This window comes from Apodemus sylvaticus, chromosome 3, assembly GCF_947179515.1.
Source record: "Apodemus sylvaticus chromosome 3, mApoSyl1.1, whole genome shotgun sequence".
Taxonomy (NCBI): Eukaryota; Metazoa; Chordata; class Mammalia; order Rodentia; family Muridae; genus Apodemus; species Apodemus sylvaticus.
Window position 1 is genome coordinate 26,671,409 of NC_067474.1, and position 16,744 is coordinate 26,688,152.

At 37.4% G+C, this 16,744-nt stretch overlaps 1 protein-coding gene across 1 annotated transcript in view; it reads left to right on the plus strand.

The window, feature by feature from the left end:
• Window positions 1-207: 207 nt before the first annotated feature.
• Triqk (triple QxxK/R motif containing) overlaps window positions 208-16,744 on the plus strand; it is a 54,365-nt gene continuing 37,828 nt past the window's right edge. The window contains exons 1-2 of the mRNA XM_052175431.1: window positions 208-329; window positions 11,352-11,504. The gene's annotated coding sequence lies outside the window, so the exon portion shown is untranslated. The remainder of the gene's footprint in view (window positions 330-11,351; window positions 11,505-16,744) is intronic.

The window sequence follows — 16,744 nt, forward strand, 5'->3', positions numbered from 1 at the left end:
TATGACTAGATTTAGGTCTTTGCGTGTGGAAGCTGGTCACTCATTAAAATAACTTTTGGTTCTGTTAATGTCTGCATCCTCTGAAGTACTGAAGCTCTAAAGTAAGGAAAAGATGGACCTAAGGGCGCGCGCAGTCCTGAAGGCTCGATGGGAAGGCCTAGCCAATCAGAGTGCAGGCTGAGGGCTGGCCCCGCCCCTCCTCGTCTGGCCCTCCTGGAGTTGGGGTGTGCGGCTCCTCGTCCCGCCCCTGCCTCTGAGTGACAGCAGCGTGGACAGCTGCCCACCCGGCCGGACCCGCAGTTGGGCCGCCCTCGCTGGGCAATGCTGAGGTGTGTTTCCGGCGAGGGCTTGGGGGTTCGGGGTCACAGTTCTCTGGACGCGGGCCCAGGGCTGGAATCGCGCCTTCCCAGCGTCTCCCAGCCCCGTGGAGACTGTAGATCTGGCCTGGGGAACAGCCCCAGGCTCTGGGCCTGAGCATCCGGAGGCTCCTCCAGGGTATCTGGGCTCCGAGCCCAGCAGGGCGACCTTCTTTTCCATGGTTCTGGCTTCTCCGGCCCAGATAGAAAGGCCAGACTGGGGTGGGCGTGGCCGCCTGGGTTGCTGAGCAACGCGGGGTGTGCCCTGCCAGCGTGTCCTAGAGCTCCAGGTCCTGAAACTCTCAGTCCCACCCACTTCCCCAGGTTTATCCAGTGCTGGGGATTAGCTTACTGTGCTGTCCACTAATTCTAGGGGCCTCCTTGTAGTTACAGGTGACTCTAGTTTCTACCAATCCTGCTCAGGCCGCCTTCTCCTCCTGTGTTTTAACTCCGATTTACTCTTTCCTGTTTCCCCTTTATGGGAACAGTCTTTGTAAGCCAAAATATTTGTAGAGTTGCTTTATTGGTTAGTGGTTGTAGTGAAGTGGGGTTACTTTTTCTGATGTTTAGTGAATCTCTGACCCCAAAGGATGTTGCTGTGTTTGTGGACGGCTAGGAAAAGAGGCTCTGTGATAATTTGTGATATGATGACCTAATGAACTTCCTCTGCAAGTTGCAACTCATTACAGGAAGGACTTTCATCTTCCTTGCAGTCTACTGTGAAGCATGTTAAACTTCTAAGCACTTACTATTGAGTCCATATTTAATGACAAGATAGCACAGATAACTACTGCAAATATCTTCTTCCCTGGTATCTTTTGGCCGTACATAATTCAGAAGAGCAGACATTCTGTAAGAAAACTCAAAGGAGAAGGGCATTGGCTTTAATTTTTCCTGCCAGGTTTCCAGTGTTTCCTCCTTTCCATCCTCAGGAAGGGAGCTTCTCTTGTTCTGCTGTTAACAATGACCCTCAGGAAGGAAGCCCCTTAATTTTCCTTAGTTGAGAACCCCCAACCATCTCATCTGTAAATTTCCCAATCTAATGTCTATCCTAGTGGGATTGATTTAAAAGTATAATTAAAATAATGACCTGCAGTAATTTAAAATGTTATTGGTTATAATATCCATTTGTTTATCTTAGATTTTTATTTTATTTTTTTATTTTTTATTTTTTTGGTTTTTCAAGACAAGGTTTCTCTGTGTAGCTCTGGCTGTCCTGTAGACTAGGCTGGCCTCAAACTCAGAAATCCGCCTGCCTCTGCCTCCCAGGTGCTGGGATTAAAGGCATGTGCAACCACTGCTGGCATCTTGGAATATTTTTAAATGTTGTTGATATTTTTTTCTTATTTCTTTGGGTTAGTAGAGTGGTAAGGATTAGGCCCATCCATCTCTCTATTGAATCAGTGTTGTTACTGCTTAGGTAGCGCATGAAGGGCCTTGCACAGCTTTTCTGCCCTTAATAGTATTAGTTCCCCAAGAATACAGAGATGAGGGGGTGTGGTTCCCCAAGAATACAGAGATGAGGGGGTGTGGGTTTGTAGGGGCTCTTGAAGAGATTAGGGAATGTTCGTGTTAAATCTAATAATTTCCAAAGTTTTTGATGTCACCATTTTGAGATGCCAAAGAAAGCTTTGAGTGGTCCTATAGACTGGGCAGCATTTGCATAGTAAGTGGAAGCTCTATTGGACCACCATTTTCCTTAATTTAGGACATGATAATTACTTTCTCCCATGTCTCACAAAGGAAAAATTGGAGCAGAGTATTTGTTTTGTTTTTGGTTTTATTTTTTTAACTCTTTCTTTCAAATAGCCCTTTACCCCATTTAGCTATCCAAATAAGGTCATTGCAATCCATCTTGTTTTTATTAGTAGTCAACAGAAACATCCAATGTTGAATAACTCGTTACTTTGTTTCTATGTAAGCCATTGATCATGTCTATGAAAGCATATTAGGTGAAGAGAACACAATGCTATAGGGCACTGTTAAATTGTACTTTGAGATAAATGATAAACGTGTAAAATTTCTTCTGCATCAGTCCTCATTTTGGAGGGATTAACAAAGAGAGGCTTATTATGCTAAGTTCATACAACTGTAACATCATGACCTGATTCTTTCTTACAGCTCATGGGAAAGCTGACCTGTAATATGTTTTAATGTACATAGGCTAAAAAATATCCCGGTTGCTTTCAGCTTCTGGTAGTTGTAAACATTTTGCTTTTCCACCCATGCCCCAGTTCCCGAATGATGACTTGGAGGCTTACTACTTAATAATAAATGCCTAGGCCTTAAGCTTTTAAGAGTTGTTTAAAGTAGCCATCTAGCTCTTTACTCAGTCATCCTGTTGATACTACTCTATGTCTGTCACAGGGCGGTTACCTCTCCTCAGTGTTGTCTGACTTCCTCAGAGGTGGTCCGGTGGCAGATTCCCTGCCTGACCCCCTCTCAGTGGAAGTCCCATCTGGAAGTCCCACCTTCTAATCCTCCCTCAGTTTACTGACCATTAGATTTTTATTGACAGGCAATTCTTTCACACACTGCACAAGAGGTTTTCTCCGTGTGTAGTTCTTTTCCCAATTTCATTTTTAAATAGAAGATTTTAAATAGAGCTTGTTGTTTATTTTGCTTAGATAACCCACAGACATTGGTACCAGTTACAGACATGCCACTGCTAGATAGGCAAAACCTTAGCATAGGAAGTATCTAATGTAAGCTTTGTAGTATGCTTTGATGTACAAAGGGCCTGGTATGAGAACTCTGCCCTTCTTTACTGACCTCTCCATTTCTATCAGAGAAACTGGGTAAAGATAGACTAGAATTAGCATCTCAAGGACATAAACATTTTAAGATTCAATAATAGATCTTTGTTTCTTGTCTTGAGTCTGAAAACAGTGTCCAAACATCTGTTTTTCTATTAACAACCTGACTAGGGGGTTAGTGCTTTCGATCAGATACTAAAATGGCTGTTGGTCTTCCTATCCATGCTAACCCTCTATTCCCTTTCCCAGAAACTAGACCTTAATCACCCTGTGGAAAAATACTCAGATTTCAGAATAGATAGGCATACTTAGACTTACCGTTTTGCATCATCCTTGTTAGCTTCTTCACTGGAGTGATAAAGACTGGTGGAATCCAGACACCTTCATATTAGTTAATTTCCTTGGTGCTGACAAAATACCTGACTATAGCAACTTAAGGATGGAAGGTTTATTGTGGATTAGTGTAGTCGAACTAGTCCAAGATGGCAGGGAAGGCATGGAGACAGGAACGTCGGTCTGCTGGGAATATCGCATCAAAAGTCAGGAAGAAGTAAATGCTTGGGATCACCTGAGTTTCTCCTTTTTATGCAACCCAAGACCCAACCCAGGGAATAGGATTGCCTACTTTTAGACTGGGTTTTTGCACTTCAACATAGTGATGATAATCTCACACAGACATGCACAAAGGATTGTCTCCTAGATGATTGTGGGTCCAGTCAAGTTGATAATCGATATAACTATCATATTCTCTTATTTACAAGCTGCAAGTGATGGGACTGACGGCCAAGACTGTTATGCTAGCTCTCCTCCGGCTTCTTAGGCTTCTTATAATGACTGACATTCCTTGGCCTTCTGAAGTATGTAACAGCATTTTTACATCATTACAATGACTCCAAAGGAGATGCTTTTGAGAGTATGGATTTGGGTAACAGGGAGATCTGTCAGCTGGAGGGAGAATAGTCTTTTTTTTACTGAAATGCTACGTGCCTGTACTAGACAGCATACCTCTGTGACTGTTCATGCCAAGGCATGAAGCGAGGCCATATTTCCCCAGACTTTATGCATATATCCATGTTTTAATATCAATGGTTTGTGGATCTATGAAGGACTGAAACATACTTTTTAGAATATAGTATGTACGTCCTCAGCATACCCAAAATGATGCTAATAGAAGAGAGTAATACATATTTATTCATATTTGATTTCCTCAAGAAATCCGTTAAACAAATAACCATTTAGTCCTAGAACTAGTTCTTTTACAAACCTTGTAAATATAGCTCATATTTTTATATGGTAGAAATGCTATGTGTTTTTGAGACAATAATTTGTACATGTATTTTAGTGAAAAGGCAATTTTATCTCATAAATTTGAATACTAATTAAAAAGGTAAACATTCTTTATGCAGTGATTTAACAAAACATTGTGTTGAGTCACAGGTAAGAGAATATCATAAAATGAAGGTTCTTGTTAATACCATGTCTTTTCAGTCATGAAAACTGCAAATGAGAATAAAGAAACCTGCTTCTTTTATAATTTCCACAGCTACCCAGTTGCAAAAGTAGCAGTCCAGTTAAATGTGAAGCCCAAAATTTTAACTATGACAAAGATAGATGATTCAATCTAGAGAACAGTCTGTTTTACATAAAAATACTTCTATTGGATTTTTAATAATAATTTATATGATTACTCATGACAAGATCCTAATTAGAGATTATAGCTTATATCCTGATTTAACTGGGACACACACTAGACGGGAAGCTTTAGATTTGACTCTGGTAGCAGATGTATTGTTTATTGGGTTTTAAAACATTTGTCTTCTTCAAGTTCACTGTGTATGAAGTACTGGAGATTTGTGGCTGTCTGCTTTTTTTTTTTTTTTTTTTTTTCTTTAGCAGACGTTGGCATTGTAATGCATTCTTTACAGTGATCGCTTTCAGTCTCTGAGCAGGGCCAGAGCAGATTATTTAATTCTGAATCCATCTTTTCTCTGCTTCTAGGTTTACTATTCTCTAGCTTCATTCCACTCCTCAAATCTGTTTCCTTCAAACGTGGGAAAGGCTGGATTATGCAGAAATGTCCTATAGAGCTTTTAATGTACTAAAATATTCTGGACAATAAAGAATTTGACAGTGAAACCAAGTGGAAGAAAATACCCCCATCAAATCAAGGAAAATAGCAAAGAAGCCAGAGGCATGCCTTAAGTCAAAGAAGACCAACTCAGGGAAACTTTTGATGCTAATGCATTCTTAATGCATGGCCGGCCTCTGCATTTTGAACACCACCCAAAAAGGACAGACAGTGATAAAGTGATAGTACAGAGATAGTAGCAAAAATAAAGTATGTCATGGAAATTAATATGTATATATATATATATATATATATATATATATATATATATATATATATATATATAATAACATTAAGTATTTTTACAAAATGTAGTTTTAACATCTCATATTTGTATTTGGAGTTTGCATGTACAACACTGGAAATTACAGTGTTATCAGGGCAGTTTTCTTTGTGTAAGCTCCAGTATACAATCTTGGTTTCTGTTCCTTTCACAGGTCTTATGGCTACCCACATTCCTATGTTTATGGGCCTCTTCTTTCTTCTACTAGATCAGCAACATTACACGTATCTGATTGGCCTTTTGTAGTGCATCTCCTTTTTTAAAATTATTTTTTATTAGATATAATCTTTGTTTACATGTAGTGTATCTCCCTCCTAATGATAGCGAGGATCCTTCAGTAACTTATACAAGGTTTTGGGGATCAGAATTTGTATATCTTTGGGCCAGGCAATATAATACCACCTCTGATATAATTAAGCCAGAATTTCACAATGTTTTATTCTTATTCAAATACATATTATACTACTGAATTAATTTGTTCTTTATTACACGTGCTGTCAATTTTAAACTAGATCAAATCAAAGCCTTTGGAGCAGCATACACAGACACGTTCATGTTTGTGGCTCAGGTCTTATACCTCATACCTTACCAAGTTGATTTTTTCCCTCCCAAACAAAAAAAAAGTATCTAGACTCTTATATACATATAGTAGCAGAGTTCTGTTGCTCAAACCCTAGAAATACAAAACACAGGGAAATATACTTGAAGTTCCCAAACAATTGCTTTGTTGGTTTTGTGGAATTAGATAATTCATGAAACAGATGAGAAACCATAAACTTTCCCTTCCTGAAGATTCCTTCTTTATTTTAATGTGAAATATGATTATAATTTAAAAAAAATTTTTTTTGGAGTGGTCATATTTTACATAGAAAGATACCCTTTGCATTTCTGGGCCTCTTTTTAAAGCTTGTAAAATGTTGTCCTCTCTTGGCCTGGATGAAAAAAGTTAATGAATAAGAATAATATTGCTTTTCCATCCGGGGCATCCAGATTTGCTCCAATGTCTATCAATGTTTTATTTGCTCTGGCATCTTCTTGATCTTCAAAGGACTGTGTTGCTGACACCAGAAGAGTATACTTTTCTTTACATTTCAAAATTGCGATTTTATTTTATCATCTATAGTGATGGGTCAACATTTCCATAAAGATTTTAGACTTTGCTTTTGAAAGGCAAAAAATAAGTTACTATCCTGATATTATAACTATTTGACCAATGTATTTTAAAACTAAGTGACTATAAAGGTAAACATGCCATGTTTAGTAAGTGAAAAGCATATTATCAAAGGTTTGTCTGGGTGGAACAGGTAAATTAAACAGAGTAAGTGTAAAATTAAATGAATTCTTAAGAATTTCCACACAACCAAGGTTGGTAAGTCTAGGAGGAAACTTGCATTTCAGTAAGGGGAACAGAGCTGTGAAGCAACTGAAATTTGTAACAGCGGTAATGTTTACTTTGAAAATAGGAGGTGTTCAGCAGCGGGGATAGTCTACTTGTAATATGGCTGAAACTGAGACCATAGAGGCCTCATGGCCAAGTGAAAAGACTGATGTATGCTGTGCACTAAACATCTGAATCACTTAACTGAGGATGCACTGCAGGGTTTAAAATAGTACAATAAAGGATCAGACTAGCCCTTTAAAATATTAGTTCTCAAACCTTTCACAGTATTCCCCCCAATTTTTTAATTCTATTATCACATAAATGAAAGTAACCGTGTGACTTTACTTGTTGTTTTTAAGGCTCTCCTTTACAGTATTGTATATAAACAGTTCCTTTGCCACCCTAGGGACACACGGAGTATATAAATTATGTCACATGTAAATGTAAGTGCTAAATAAGTCAAAATCACTAAAAATTTAGAAGATTAGGTTACTTATAGGTTACAAATTTTCTGGTCTTCATAGGCATATCAATTTGGGCAAAACATGATCCGTAATCATATATGTTTACCTTCTGTGATGCCTTTAAACATGTCCACAGAAAGTTTGTAAAAGCTGGAGACTGTGATTTAGTTAGTGGCCACTTGGATCTATTTATATTCTATAGTTTAGACATAGACAATGTAATCTCTGAACTAACGCTTCTCATTTTTAATAAAATTAATATTTCAGTGCCCGCAGAGAACTTAACTATCTGTGCTTTTATTTTAATATTGGTTCAGTTGCTAATGAAATCATTTTTTGGATAATATATTATTTATATATGCTTTGGTATTCATATCTTATCTTACAAAGGGTCCTTTCCTCCTTTTCACGTATTAAATGTCAGTCCACAGCTCAGAACATGTAGTTTCCTGTAAAGAGGGAACTCTACAGATAGATTTCAATGCAGAATTCTGTCCTTTTTCCTCTCAAAGCAGCATGTTCAAGTAGGTCACTGACCGAATCCCAAGGGAACCGTTTCTTCAGTTACAGCTAATTGTATTTATTCCAGAGGGCTGTGAAGACAGGTTTCAACCATACAGCTGGTTACGTAATCACAGTAACCACTGAACAAATGCCAACTGCTCGACATTATCACTAATTTCATCATCATTTATAAGGGGCCAGGACCCACTATTTGCATTTTGAAAATTCAGTGGTCCTGTTAAATGACTGTTTCTAGAGCTTTAAGTAAGCTGCAATTGAGATGTCCAGTAGGGGTGACCTTTCCCCACTGTGTATCTTCCATTTACTTCAAGAATCTCAAATACACAACAAGGGATGGACATGTTACCTTTATATAATCTAAATCCTCCCAAGGATCATGTGCCCCTGAGACTTTAGATAAGGACCACAGAGTAGATTATTATGATACTTTAATTTTAAACTCCATATTGAGATACGTAGTTCACAAGCGTAAGATTTAATGTTAAAAAAAAAAAAGGTCTGATTGAGTAGGTTTAGAATGTTTACAGACCTGTGCAACCATCAACACTATCTAATTTTGAAATATTTTTGTATTTCAGCAAGAACTCTTTTCTCCATTAAAAATCACAATTTATCTCTTCCACCTCGATAGCATGATTGTTTTACTATCGCTATTGATTTTTTCCCACTCTGAATTATGCCTGTGAAGAGAACAATAGCACTGATAAAATCAATGAGTAATTCCGCCTGCTCTTTTTCACTTAGCTTTACTTCTAAGACTGTACATGTAGTAATGTGCATCAGCATTTGATTAGTTTTTCTGACCAATAACCAGGCATGTGGCCTTGATTTTTCAGTCTGTTCATTGTGGGTTGGTTTCCCTTAGATGCTGTTATAATAATTCCATTCTGAAGACGCACATGCGCAATGCACATTTTGTATAGAAAGCCTCTCACCTCTCCTGAGCATACACTCAAGTGTGTTGGTCATTTATGGTTCTATGTGTAGGTTTTGGGGAGCAGTCACTGACTCTCTGAAGTGTGAGCTCACTCCTTCACTTTGTTAACCAATGCATGAGGATTTGAATATCTCCATTGGTATCTTCCTCTACTGTCAGGGTTTTCCTTTCAGTTAGTCAACCATGCAGAGGTGAAAATGCCATTCTGAATTTCCACAACAAATAATGTACGTGCTTGTGGGAAATTTGAAAAGCCTTTGAAAAGATGCCATTTCAAATTCTCTGATCACTGGAAAATTGGATTAATGATTTTTTAAGTTGTTGAATAGCAAGAGTCTTTCATATAATCTCAGTACAAAACTTTTATCCATAACTGATTTGTAAATGTTTTATCCAATTGCATGGGCCATCTTTGGACTGTTTTTATTCTTTGGAGTATAGAATACCCTGGCTTCAATGTCTGAGAAAATGTTATGTAGCTCAAAGTCCTGACATTTAAGTCACACATTTTTGAAGAGTATTATAATAACCAGCCCTTGCATTTAGGACTGGGATTATTTTGTTTTTGCTGTTATCTTTAGGCGCTGGTATGAGATAAGCATTAAGCTTTATTCTATAACTGCACTATTTATTTAACAGTCATTTTTCATATTATGACTCTTGACTTCAGTTTTTATCTGCACTTGTAAATGGCCTACTAGATGGTCCAGCAGTTAAGCGCGCTTGCTGCTTCTGCAGAGTACTGAAGATGAGCTAGCTCTTTGCAACCTCATGGCTGCTTGCTGCTGCTCCAGTTCCAGGGCATCTGCAGTCCCCTTGCGTCCACAGACAACCTCACATGTGTGTGTGTGTGTGTGTGTGTGTGTGGTGTGTGTGTGTAAGTGGGTGTATGTCCCTCATGCCTCCCCAACCCCCTGTGTTAGTACATACACATACCATTTTTAAAAAGTGTTTCCTAAAATTGTAAGATATTTATATTTATCATATTGGAATTTAAAATATCCTCAAATATATAGATTTTAATTTTTAGTTAGTATTATTAGAAATCAGTTTGGAGTCATATAAATTTGATTCTCATCTATACGAGAATAATTTCAGTGTAAACTAGCAAAAACTTCAGAATTTGTTGCATAATATGTATGTAATATATCTTACTCTTATGTTCTTATTCTTATGTGAATGCATGTGTACAAATTACATTTATACAGTTATTTTCCATTATTACTGTTAACAAACTGTTTAGGAGGTAATATGCACTTGAAAGTTTATTATCATGTACAATTTCTTTGTAATTTAATGAGATATAAATTTAAATAGCAAAATGTAATTTGAAATTTGTCTCTTATACTCATGCATGACTCTATTAACAGTGGTTCTTAACCTCTGGGTCATGACCCCTTTGGGGGTGTATCAAATATTCTGATATCAGATATTTATATTGCAATTCACAGAATTAGCAAAATTACAGTTATGAAGTAGCAGCAAAATATTTTATGGTTGGTGAGTCACCACAGCCTGGGGGACTGTATTGAAGGGTTGTTTTAAGAAGGTTGAGAACCACTGCTCTGGAATAAACTAGAACATCTCCCACTACTTTCCAGATGACCTTTGCACATATATTAAGTCAAGTAAATTTTTGTAATGCTTTCCTATAAGGGACCATCTGCCAGCCATTCTTATGGAATCATGCTGCACAAAGATGCATTATCTTCTAAATATACTTGGGCAGCTAAATCTGCTTTGGGTTGAATATAGCTTTTGTTAAATAAATAAGTAAACAAATATTAAATTATTTGTTAAATAGTTTTGTACTACTGTGTTACCACTTGCTACCACATTTATCATGTTGTCTATTGATACTTTGTACATTACTATAGTTTAGTACATTATATTTGGTAATTGCTTATTGGTTTTAGTCGGTGTTGCAATATGCTAATTAATGAATAGTTAGAAAACCAAGAATCATAGAATGAGATAAAAAGAAACCACATAAAGCTTAAAATGCTCTTGTCTTTTCTTTTGTTTCATTTAGATTTTTATATTACTTTTTGCTCATGGGTGTGTGTATGTGTGTGTGTGTGTGTGTGTTTGTGTGTGTGTGTGTGTGTATGTGTGTGTGTGCTCTCATTTGTGGTTGTATGTTATCTGTGGTGGGTATATCAGGAGGCCCAGGGCTGACATCAGGAGTCTTCCTCAGTTATATTCACATTATATATTGAGATAGGGTCAGGTATTAGAGCCCAGAATTTACAGATTTCACTAGTTAAGCTAGCCAGCCTACATCAGACACATCCCATCTCTGCCTCTCACACTCCGAGATTCCCAAGGCGGTCAGTCCCCTGCTTCTTGCCTGCCTTTCCATGAGTTCTGGAAGCCTGAACTCTGGTCCTTATATTCGCACAAGAAACTCTTTGCCAACTGATCTGTTTTGAGCCCCTTCAATGTGTCCTGGTTTTAGTCAACTGGGTAGCTGAAAACCACCCATTTTAATTTGTCCATATATTCTCATTTTAAATTACAGTAAGAAAAATCAACCAAGAGTGTAATTTTTGGCAACTGGAGTTGGATTTGCCAGGAATTCTGCAGAGCTTCTGAGACCTTGCTGCGGGAAATCTCTCTTTTTTTGGCCGCCTTCCAGAGTTTCGACTTGGCAGCCTCAAGGACACAGCGTAAGGTGTGTTTTCTTGATTGAATGCTTGGAAAAAGGTGTTTTGATTTGTGGTTTGTTTCCTTTTACCTTGTTTTTCTTGGTTTGAATTGTTTGCTTCTGGCAATGAACTTGGGCTCTGAGCATGGCTTTTTGTTACAGAGGGCACTATTACAATAAGAAAATGTTTTACATGTTTTTATTTTGTATAAATTAGACAAAGCAGATCAGGAAAGATTCATAAGCTGTGGATTTTATCTGGCTTATTTGTTAAATAACACTGTACTGCTGTGTACTGACTTGTTACCACATTTAACATCTAATCTCTTGATACTTAGTACATTATTATGGTCTTAGTACATTATAATATTTGGTAATTACCTATTGGTTATAGTCAGTGTTGCAATATATTAGTTAGTGAACACAAACATAGCTATTCAGTGTTATATTTACTGTTTTTTTTAATTTATTGACACGTGGCTTCAAAAGAGTACTAGGAAGGAAATAAAGCATAAGTCTCATACTTGGCTGACAACATCTTTCCTTTCTCAGTCCTGATTCACAATCCCCCAAAGGCTCTCCAGCCATTCAAGTGACAGCCAAGGCACTGAGATCAGCCTGCATTTCCCTACAGAACCTGACCCCTTGTTCTGTTTCTGAATTTATCACTGATCTTGCACCCATTTGCTTGTTCCAAGCTTAGAACGCACTTCTTTGAGCAGGTTTCCCCATATCAGCAAGCCTGTGCTTGCTGTTCTACTCTGTCTTATTGCTTTTGAACTGTATTAAAATGTCACTGTCTATCTGCACTATAAGGCTACTTTTCAGTTAGATGGTCTGCCGTGAACACAAAGTGTTGCTTTGTAGTATTCATCCATATTTAATAAGTCATATATTTTATACTTATCTTGCTCATTTTGGTCATCACTAGCAAGGTTACAATAGGCAATTGCGGTTGTATTCTGAAATGTCCCACGCAGGCTCTTATATTTGAGCACTTGGCACTTTGCAAGGAGGCTGGAGAACCTCCGATCCTTGAGGTTTAGTGGGAGAAGTAACTCCATGGGCCATAGGATAGTAGGTCAGCCCCGCTTCCTGTCCTGTCTTTTGTTCCTGATCCATGGAGGTGCGAGCAAGCAGCTTCATGCTCCTGTTGTCAGACTGTGACGTGCATCTCCCGCCATACTCAGGGCTGCGGTGGATTGGATCTCTAATAGTGAACCAAGATAAACTCTTTCTACCTTAAATGGTTTCCTTGGCAGATATTTGGTCAGTGCAAGAAGAGTTAAGAGTGAATGATGGCTCTGTTTCCGCTCAGTCCCCACTAGCTAGCATTTGTACTAGAATGAAGGGAGATAGAGATTTTAAGAGGCTGGGAGTGGGTGTGACGATGGAATGAAATGGGAGACAGCAGATTAGAGGAACAGAACTGTAGCACAGCATTAGGTATTAGTAAACTCAAGTACGCAGTTTACTGCAAAACTGCCTAGAAGCTCATTACCTTCACATTGCTACCAATTAAAAAAACTTGAAAATAGATCCCTTAAAATGATTCCATGTGGTTTCTATGAAAGTCACTCATGAGATATAATCTCACGTATGGGCAAAATATTAGAGAGCATGATAAGAAAAGAAGAAAACTTTCTTAAGTAATAATATAGTACCTTCTAGAAGCATTTTACAAAAGTCCTTTATTATAAACCTTTTTGATCACTTTTAGGATAACAGCAACATAAAGAGAAAGATATAGAGATTTCCCATGTATCTCCTGTTCCAACACACACATCTCCCTCATGGTGGTGCATGTGCTGGTCTAAGGAGGCCCCACTGGGCTTCACCGATGGTGCTATAAATGGGTTTGAAGCTATGCATACAGACTTGTGTCCACCAGGATGTATTCACTGCTCTGGGTGTCTCCTGCGTCTCCCTCTCCCTCTCCTGGGGCTCACAACACCTGGACATGACTTTACTTTTTATTGTGTCCACAATTTTGCCTTCTCCCCTGAATATCCTATAGTTGGAGTGATGTAACATAAGGAACACTCTGAAATATGCACTGTCTGTGCTTCTACTTTTGAGCATTTCCACTCTCTTCTTTACCTCAATTGTTGGCCAGCAGACTTTTTTTTTAATTTTTTGTAATTTTTGCAGTTCCTTATATGTTATATCTTTAACCCTTGGTAGAGATTTTCTTTCATTCCTTAGGCAGTCTGTTCACTCTGCTGATAGTTTCTTTGCTATCCAGCTTTTAAATTTCACATATGCCTTAGGGTTACTTTTCTGTGTATTTGAAGTCTTTTTAAAGAAAGTTTGTCCTGCCTTTATATCTTGGAGGTTTTTCCTCCAGCAGTTTCAGGGCTTAAGGTCCTGTACTGAGGTTTTTGGTTGACTGGGAGTTGATTTTCATGCAGGATTAAAGATAATGTCCTCTGCATTTGGGTATGTCCAGTTTTCTTAGTTTTGTTTATAGACAAAGCTCTCTCTCTCTCTCTCTCTCTCTCTCTCTCTCTCTCTCTATATATATATATATATATATATATATATATATATATATATATATATATATATATATATAAAATGTGTGTGTATGTGTGTGTGTGTATTCTTGTGCATGTGAATACCAGTTTTCCCAGTACCAATTGTTGAAGATGCTGTCATTTCTCCAGTATATGTCTTTTATCCCTTTGTCAAACATGGGATGGTTATAGTCATGAGTACTCATGTTTGCAGACCCGTGTATGCCCTGCACATATTAGCTCAGTTTCTGTAGTACTATGTGCATCATCCACCCTGCTGTGCTTCAGTCCTCTGCGGTAGCTTCCAGGACCCTCTTGTACATGGCTTCCTAAGCCTTGAGAAGAGGGATTTGATGGAGACCCCCCCTTTAGGGCTGGGTCTCCACAGTCTCTCATTTTCTACATATTGTCCAGCTGTGGGTCTGCGTGTGTTCCCATCTGCTGCAAGAGGAAGCTTCTCTGATGGTGGCTGGGCAAGACACGGGTTGATGGAGACAGCACAATGTCATTAGGAGTCATTTCTTGCTGTGTTACTTTAGTAGGATAGTAGTTTTTGGTTTTATGACAGGTCCCTGTTTTAGCTAGTTCTATTCTTAAGGACAGGCCACATGCCAGCACAAGATGGGCCACAGAAAAGGAACTCAGCAGCACCTTTGGAGGATCATTGTCTTAGAATGCCATGTAAGGGCATTTCCTTTTAAATCTCATAATTATTTGTTTGTTTGTAAGTTTATTTCTCTCTCTCTCTTCCCCTCCAGGTCCTTTGTGTATTTGTTATGGCTTCTGGTTTTGTGTTCTTATGCTATTCTTGAGACAAATGGGTCTCCACTTCTCTCTTTCTTGTGCCTTTCCTTGGGCTCATTTCCTTCTGTTTTTTTTTTTTTTTTTTTTTTTTTTTTTTTTTTTTTGTTATTCTATTTTGATGAGCCTGTTTTTGCTTTCTCTTATTATATTTTATTTTTATCCCTTAGAAGCCTGTTTGTTCTCTAATGAGAGACAGGAAGAGGTTAGATCCAGATGGGATAAGGCATGGGGAGGAACTAGGAGGCATAGAGGGAGGAAAAATAGTAATTAAGATATATGATATAAAAAGTCTATCTTTAATAAAAAAAAGAAAAAATTACTGTGCTACAAGAAGTAAAGGGAGGTTTCCTGCCTAGGACAGATTCTGTGTTAAAAGAAAGTCCCAGTCAGTTGGAGACTTCATTTTTGTGCTATACTAGATAGCATGCAAGTTTTTGAAATAAACTCTGATGACTTTGGAAAAAGTAGTAGTAGCAAAAGTGAATCAAAATAAAAATAAATCTGATATATTAGAAATAAATGATCTAACCAGAGATTATAATAGTGACCAGTACATGAAAAACTTAGAAGATAACTTTTCCCTTGACTGATTTATGTCATTTTTTATGGAATAAGAATTATTCATTTTCATGAAATCTTTTTTGTTTGTTTGTTTGCTTGTTTGTTTTGTGATTTGAGCTACAAAAGGAAGTATAAAGACTATGGTTGGCAATAATCCACAGGCTTTTTACTACATTTATTTTTATATGCTTTATTTGAAAGGAATGTCCTGGTTTATGATTTTTATGGTTTTCCTTGTTTAGAAAGAGGCAGATGGTATGAAAACTGGACTCCCTTATTTAAAGAGAATGTTGATATTTATAACTAAGCTTATCTCCAGCAAGATTTTTTTTTGCAGCTGTTCCAGGTTGGAAAAAATATTATATTAAAGTCCTGGCTTGCTGTTCTTTCCACATTTAGGGGGGAAATTTTCAGAATGTGAAAAAGTGCAGTTTAATTTTAAACATGAATGTGATGTAAACTGTGAGATTTCTGTCTAAATGTGAATTCTCTGTTTGTGTGCTGTGATATTACTCTTTTTGTTTCTCTGGTCTACTTCCTCAATACATCACACTTGAGAAATAATTTCCTCATCATTTTGTACATATATCATCAAAGCATTCTAGGAAATGCTGTAGACTTTTTCAGAGTTAGATTACATTATTAACACACCATTCTTTTCACTGGGATATTAACTTTGCTTCTCTTTAGAGTTACTTAAGATAAATATATTTCACTTTATCTCTGCTGTTTGCTTATATTTTTAATTATAAATGATACTGTTTTGTATTTGAACAAATCCTAGATACCATTTCTTAAAATTTGGTTGAGAATTAACTGCATTTTCTGCTCTAAACAATTTATGGAACTGTCTCAATGGGCACATGTCATTAAAGACTGACCTTCCATGCCTATGTATGCATATTATCTGTGAACATAGGAATGTCAGTGTGTATATCAATACATATATACTATTACATGAAGAATGGTTTTGTAAATAATATGATGTGAATATCATGTTAAAGTTGATATATGTTGATATATATGTTGATTATTGATGATGTAGCTGTATGCTTCTCAAATGAAAGTACACTCTACTACTTATGTGGGGATTATTTTTCAGAATATGATAGATTATACATGTTGTAATAATGACTAAAATTCATTTTTCCTCTTTTAATTTTGAAACCAGAGATTTTACTTAAAATTTTCTATCCCTTCTCTAGCACCAGTCAGTTTCAATATTCATTTGGAAATCATGCAAGTCAGGATATTACTAAAATCTGCAAAACCGATAATATCTAGGAGCCACAGTTTCATTATCTCCAGAGACATTTTCTACTGTTTGATGGAGAAACCCTGCAAACATCAGCCCTCAGCTCAGGAAGTGAAGGGTCACTTCCTCTC